At 44.5% G+C, this 6,140-nt stretch overlaps 1 protein-coding gene and 1 long non-coding RNA gene across 3 annotated transcripts in view; one reads left to right on the top strand and one right to left on the bottom strand.

Moving 5' to 3' along the window:
• LOC310716079 overlaps positions 1-5,371 on the bottom strand; it is a 243,664-nt gene extending 238,293 nt beyond the window's left edge. Inside the window, exon 1 of the long non-coding RNA XR_014530484.1 lies at positions 5,126-5,371. This is a non-coding gene — a long non-coding RNA (uncharacterized lncRNA). The remainder of the gene's footprint in view (positions 1-5,125) is intronic.
• Positions 1-6,140, top strand: part of dhrsx (dehydrogenase/reductase (SDR family) X-linked) — a 63,326-nt gene that overhangs the window by 2,034 nt on the left and 55,152 nt on the right. The window lies entirely within an intron of this gene.

Genomic DNA, 6,140 nt, shown 5'->3' with positions numbered 1-6,140 from the left:
TGTGTGTGTGTGTGTGTGTGTGATGGCTGGCGGGCATGCAGTTCTGAGATGCACGGCTCGTGAGTCATGACCAAGGTCGGCCTTGAACGCCACGCGCTCCTGGCCAAGTGAAATAAGGTTTTGGAAGGCTGAGATGTGTGGCGGAATCCCAGTGAGGCAGCTGATGATTTGCAGCATTGCGTGTGTTTACATAGTGCAGTGATACATCGGCTTCGGCAGGGCAAAAGGTTACCCCTGTGTACTCCTCTAAAACAATGCGGGCAGCATTTTAAAATCCCAATCAATGATTCATCTCCCAAGTTCTGATACATCTCATTATTTTTTCAACTGCCACCATGAGAACTTTTCAGGTCTTCATTTGAGATTGTGCTATCACAGACAGACCTGAGAGCAGTCTCAGAAGGAAAATCTGTTTTTTTTTACACATGCAGCCACACGGACACAAAGGGGATCTCGTGGTTGCTCCGGCTTTGTGCACAGCATTGGAATTTGATTTCCAGCCTGAGCCTGCTGTGCCATCTCCTTGGAGCTTTCTCCCTGCAGTTTAACAGTGGAGCGAAAGCTCTTCGTTACGCACTTGGCGATATCGAGTGGGATGTGTGAGCCACAACCCGAGGCAGTGAGTTCACGAGCAACGTCGTGAACTACGAATAAGGTTATTTTAGCCGTATTTTTAAAACACAAAATCAAACAATCAGACGATCAGACGATACCTGATAATGACCTGATACAATTTCATGCAGAAAATCCTAGTGAGTTTTTGAGATGATCATTGGATCGGTTCACCATCAAATCTCATATAACCTTTAAAGTAACTGGAAAGGGTTTAAAAGGGGTTTAAATGTTAGTCTAACTTCTGTGTGGAAGCTTACATGAACCCTTTTAGGATGCTGAGAACCTATAAATATTGGTTTTAATAAATATTCAATCAACCCTCAAAGAAGCCATAAAAAGCAACTTTTACTATGAGTGTACCAATTCTGAGGACTAGATATTAAACATCTAGGATGTTTTAGGAACTCAAATAGCCTCTAGTAATTTTCATTATCAACATTATTCTTCAAGGGTTCACTGGTTAATTAAAAATTGTTAGCTTACAAATATATGATCTTTCACTGAACCCTTTCTGATGGTAACACACATTGTGGGCATCTATATGCCACCGTTCTCCAAGGTTTCTCTCATGACCCCTATAAAGGACCAACAGGGTCTCGAACTCTTCAACTGTTTGCTCTACAATTGTAAATATAGATATCTAGACCTAAAGCCATTATGTCCCTAACACCAATTGGTTTCAGCTTTGTTTGGTACATCCTTAATCGTTCTAGTGCTCAGCCATGCTTAAAGGACATGAGAAAATAAAAGGTAATGACTCCCACAGGGCATGGTGGTCTGAAATACTGAAGTACTGAAAGGGGATCTTCTGGGACCTGCAGCAAAAAAAAAAAGCAGTCAAAGTGGTTACAGGAGATGGTAGCTCAGTTGTTAGGATTTTGGAACAGAAGGTCATGAGTTCAACCCTAACCCTAACCCTAACCCTTGCTCAGCACCATCAAGGTGCCACTGCTGGGCTCTTGAGCAAGATCCTTAACTGCTCATTTGTAAGTTGCTCTGGATAATTGAGTCCTCCAAATCTTCTTCTTCTTCTTTCGGCTGCTCCCATTAGGGGTCGCCACAGCGGATCATCCGTCTCCATACCACCCTGTCCTCTACATCTGCCTCTTTCACACCAACTACCTGCATGTCTTCCCTCACCACATCCATGAACCTCCTCCTTGGCCTTCCTCTTTTCCTCCTACCTGGTGGCTCCATCTTCAGCATTTTTCAACCAATATAATTCATGTCCCTTCTCTGCAAATGCATGTCCAAACCATCTCAATCTCGCCTCCCTTACCTTGTCACCAAAACATCCTACATGTGCTGTCCCTCTAATAAACTCATTTCTAATCTTGTCCATCCTCGTCACTTCCAACGAAAACCTTAACATCTTTAGCTCTGCTACCTCCAGCTCCACCTCCTGTCTTTTACTCAATGCCACTGTCTCTAATCCATACAACATCGCAGGTCTCACCACAGTCCTATAAACTTTCCCTTTCATTCTTGCAGATACCCTACTATCACAAATCACTCCTGTCACTCTTCTCCACCCACTCCACCCTGCCTGCACTCTTTTCTTTACTTCTCTAACACACTCTCCATTACTTTGCACTGTTGACCCCAGGTACCTGAACTCCTCCACCTTCTCCACCTCTTCTCCCTGCAACCGCATAACTCCACTGCCCTCCCTCTCATTCACACACATGTACTCTGTCTTACTCCTACTGACTTTCATTCCCCTTCTCTCAAGCGCATATCTCCACCTCTCCAGGCTCTTCTCAACCTGCTCTCTACTCTCACCACACATCACAATATCATCTGCAAACATCATAGTCCAGGGAGACTCCTGTCTGACCTCGTCCGTCAACCTGTCCATCACCACTGCAAACAGGAAAGGGCTCAGGGCCGATCCTTGATGCAGTCCAACCTTCACCCTGAACCAGTCTGTCGTACCTACTGCACACTTCACTGCCGTCATACTGTCCTCATACATGTCCTGCACCACCCTCACATACTTCTCTGACACACCTGACTTCCTCATACAATACCACAACTCCTCTCTCGGCACCCTGTCGTACGCTTTCTCTAAATCCACAAATACACAATGCAGCTCCTTCTGTCCTTCTCTATACTTCTCCATCAACATCCTCAAAGCAAATAAGGCATCTGTGGTGCTCTTCCTCGGCATGAAACCATACTGTTGCTCACAGATGGTCACCTCTTCTCTCAGCCTAGCTTCCACTACTCTTTCCCATAACTTCATGGTGTGACTGATCAACTTAATTCCCCTGTAGTTACTGCAGGTCTGCACATCTCCCTTATGTTTAAAGATCGGTACCAGCACACTCCTTCTCCATTCCTCAGGCATCCTCTCCCCTTCCAGAATCCTGTTAAACAATCTGGTTAAAAACTCCACTGCCATCTCTCCTAAACATCTCCACGCTTCTACCGGTATGTCATCTGGTCCAACCGACTTTTCATTCTTCATCCTCCTAATCGCTGCTCTTACTTCCTCCTTACTAATCCTATCTACATCCTGCTTCACCAACTCCAACTCCACATCCTCCAACCTTCTCTCTCTCAGATTTTCCTCATTCATCAGCTGCTCAAAATACTTCCTCCATCTTCTCAACACACTCTCCTCATTAGTCAACACATTTCCCTCTCCATCCTTTATTGCTCTAACTTGCAGTACATCCTTCCCAGCTCGGTCCCTCTGCCTGGCCAATCGGTATAAATCCTTTTCTCCTTCCTTAGTGACCAACCTCTTATAAAGCTCCTCATATGCCCTTTCCTTGGCTTTCGCCACATCCCTTTTTACCTGCTGCCGCATCTCCTTGTACTCCTGCCTACTTCTCTTATCACTCTGTCTATCCCACTTCTGTTTTGCCAACCTCTTTCCCCTAATGCTCTCCTGCACTTCCTCATTCCACCACCACGTCTCCTTGTCTTGCTTTCTATTTCCAGATGTCACACCAAGTACTTTTCTAGCTGCCTCCCTCATCACTCATGCAGTAGTTGCCCAATCATCCGGCACCTCTTTACCACCACCAAGCCCCTGTCTGACCTCTTCCCTGAACCTCACACTACACTCTTCCTCCTTCAGTTTCCACCATCTTATTTTTCTTTCAATCCTTACTTTCCTCCTCTTCTTCTAATACCTCCAAAACCATCCTACAGATCACCATCCGATGCTGTCTAGCTACACTGTCCCCCGCCAACACCTTACAGTCTCCAATCTCCTTCAGGTTGCATCTCCTACACAGAACATAATCCACCTGTGTGCACCTTCCTCCACTCTTATACGTCACCCTATGATCCTCCTTCTTCTTAAAATACGTGTTCACCACTGCCATTTCCATCCTTTTAGCAAAATCTACCACCATCTGCCCTTCCACATTCCTCTCCTTAAAACCATACCTACCCATCACCTCCTCATCACCTCTGTTCCCTTCACCTACATGCCCATTAAAGTCTGCCCCAATCACCAATCGTTCTTTCCTAGGTACACCATCTACCACTTCATCTAATTCACTCCAGAATCTTTCCTTCTCCTCCATCTCACAGCCAACTTGTGGAGCATAGGCACTGATGACATTTATCATCATCCCTTCAACCTCCACCTTCACGATCATCATCAGAAACTCTCTTCACCTCCACTACACTCTTACTGTACTCTTACTTCAGAATCACCCCTACACCATTTCTCTTTCCATCCACACCATGATAAAACAGTTTAAACCCACATGTTCCTGGCCTTACTCCCTTTCCACTTGGTCTCCTGAACACACAGCATATCTACATTTCTCCTCTCCATCATATCAGCTACCTCTCTCCCTTTACCTGTCATAGTACCAACATTTAAAGTACCAACCCGAACCTCTACTCTCCTACACTGCTCCTTTTCCTGCCATCTCTGTAGACGTCTTCCTCCTCTCCTTCTCCTCCTTCGGCCAACAGTAGCACAATTTCCACCGGTACCCTGTCGGCTAACGATACCTGTGGCGGTCGTTGTTAACCTGGGCCTCGACCGATCCGGTATGAAATTCTCATTTGTGATCCGCATATTTGATTTGGCACATGTTTTATGCTGGATGCCCTTCCTAACGCAACCCTCCCCATTTACCCGGGCTTGAGACCGGCACTAAGAGTGCACTGGCTTGTGCCCCCCTAATGGCTGGGTTAAGGGAGTCCTCCAAATGCCAAAGGTAAATGGTTAAGACGTTGGACTTCTGATTAGAATGTTATAAGTTCAAATCCTAGAACGATCAGGGTGTTACTGCTGGGCCCTTGAGCAAGGCCCTTTACTCTCAACTACTTGGATGAGATCGCCTACCAAATATTATATATTTAAATGGGATAGATGTGAATATCTTGGAACAGAAAAAAATCCACATTTATTTACTTCAGTTGTCCCCAACCTTTATGCGCCATGGACCGGTTTGATGTCGGACAATATTTTGACGGACCGGTCTTTAAGGTGTGGCGGATAAATGCAGCAAAATTAAACGATACGACCGCCATAAACACTGGTATTTTCTAAATATAATAATAAACGTGAATCCACTGTGTTGTTTTTTGTTCATTTTGCTCGCTTGGTGGTTTTAATGTAGTGGTAATGTATTATGTGTTAGCGGCCGGAGCAGCTCCTTTAAGAAGGTAGTGGATGGAGGTAAGACATGTGACAGAGGCATCATGACATGCATCAAGAGTGAGTCATAAACAGATGTGGAGGAGAGAATCCAGTAATTTTCCAAAATAAAACATCGTTCAGAATCAGATGATAAATAAAACGGAAATAATGTTATGTATGTAAAATTATGTATTCTTTCTGTGCGGCCCGGTACCAATTGTTGGGGACCACTGCTTTACTTGTTTGACAGCATTCATTCATTCATTCAGAACAGAAACAGAAACAAATAACCTTTAAATGGTTAATTTGTATCTGTTTTTGTGGGGAAACATATTACAGTTTTACAGTCAAAAACAAGGGACTTGTAGGAATTCCTTTAGGAATTGGAATAGAATTGAATGAAGTCTGAAGACTGCATTTTTGTCCTTAATTCCACATCATTTGTAAAGTGAATGAATCTCATCTTGAGCTGTACTGTGGTATAGAAAGAAAAACTTTACAGCACAGTGAAATTCTTTATTCGTATTTACCAGTGATGTTAGGAAGCTGGGGTCAGATATGATGCAGCACCCCTGGAACACAAAGGGTTAAGGGCCTTGCTCAAGGGCCACAAAAGTGGCAGCTTAGCAACACCGAGGCTTAAAACCCTAATTTTCCGTTCAGTAACCCAGAGCCTTAACCAGTGTGCTACCACCTCCCCCACAACAGCAGTACAACACTGTGTGCAACGGCAGGGCCAAAGTTGCAGGGAAAAGTAAATGTTAGAAAATGGCAGCTCCCGGTGCTGATCTGTTGCTCGAGGAATCGGAATTGAGGTTTTGTGTCGCTACCACAAGAATATAATTTCAGTCAATTATCAAAGAGAGGAGGGAGGAGGTGAGGTATAAACACCCTTTTGTTTGTTTTTTCC

Source organism: Silurus aristotelis, assembly GCF_946808225.1.
Source record: "Silurus aristotelis genome assembly, chromosome: 20".
Classification (NCBI taxonomy): Eukaryota; Metazoa; Chordata; class Actinopteri; order Siluriformes; family Siluridae; genus Silurus; species Silurus aristotelis.
Note: the sequence above shows the minus strand (reverse complement) of the source record. Positions and strands in the feature narration are given on the sequence as shown.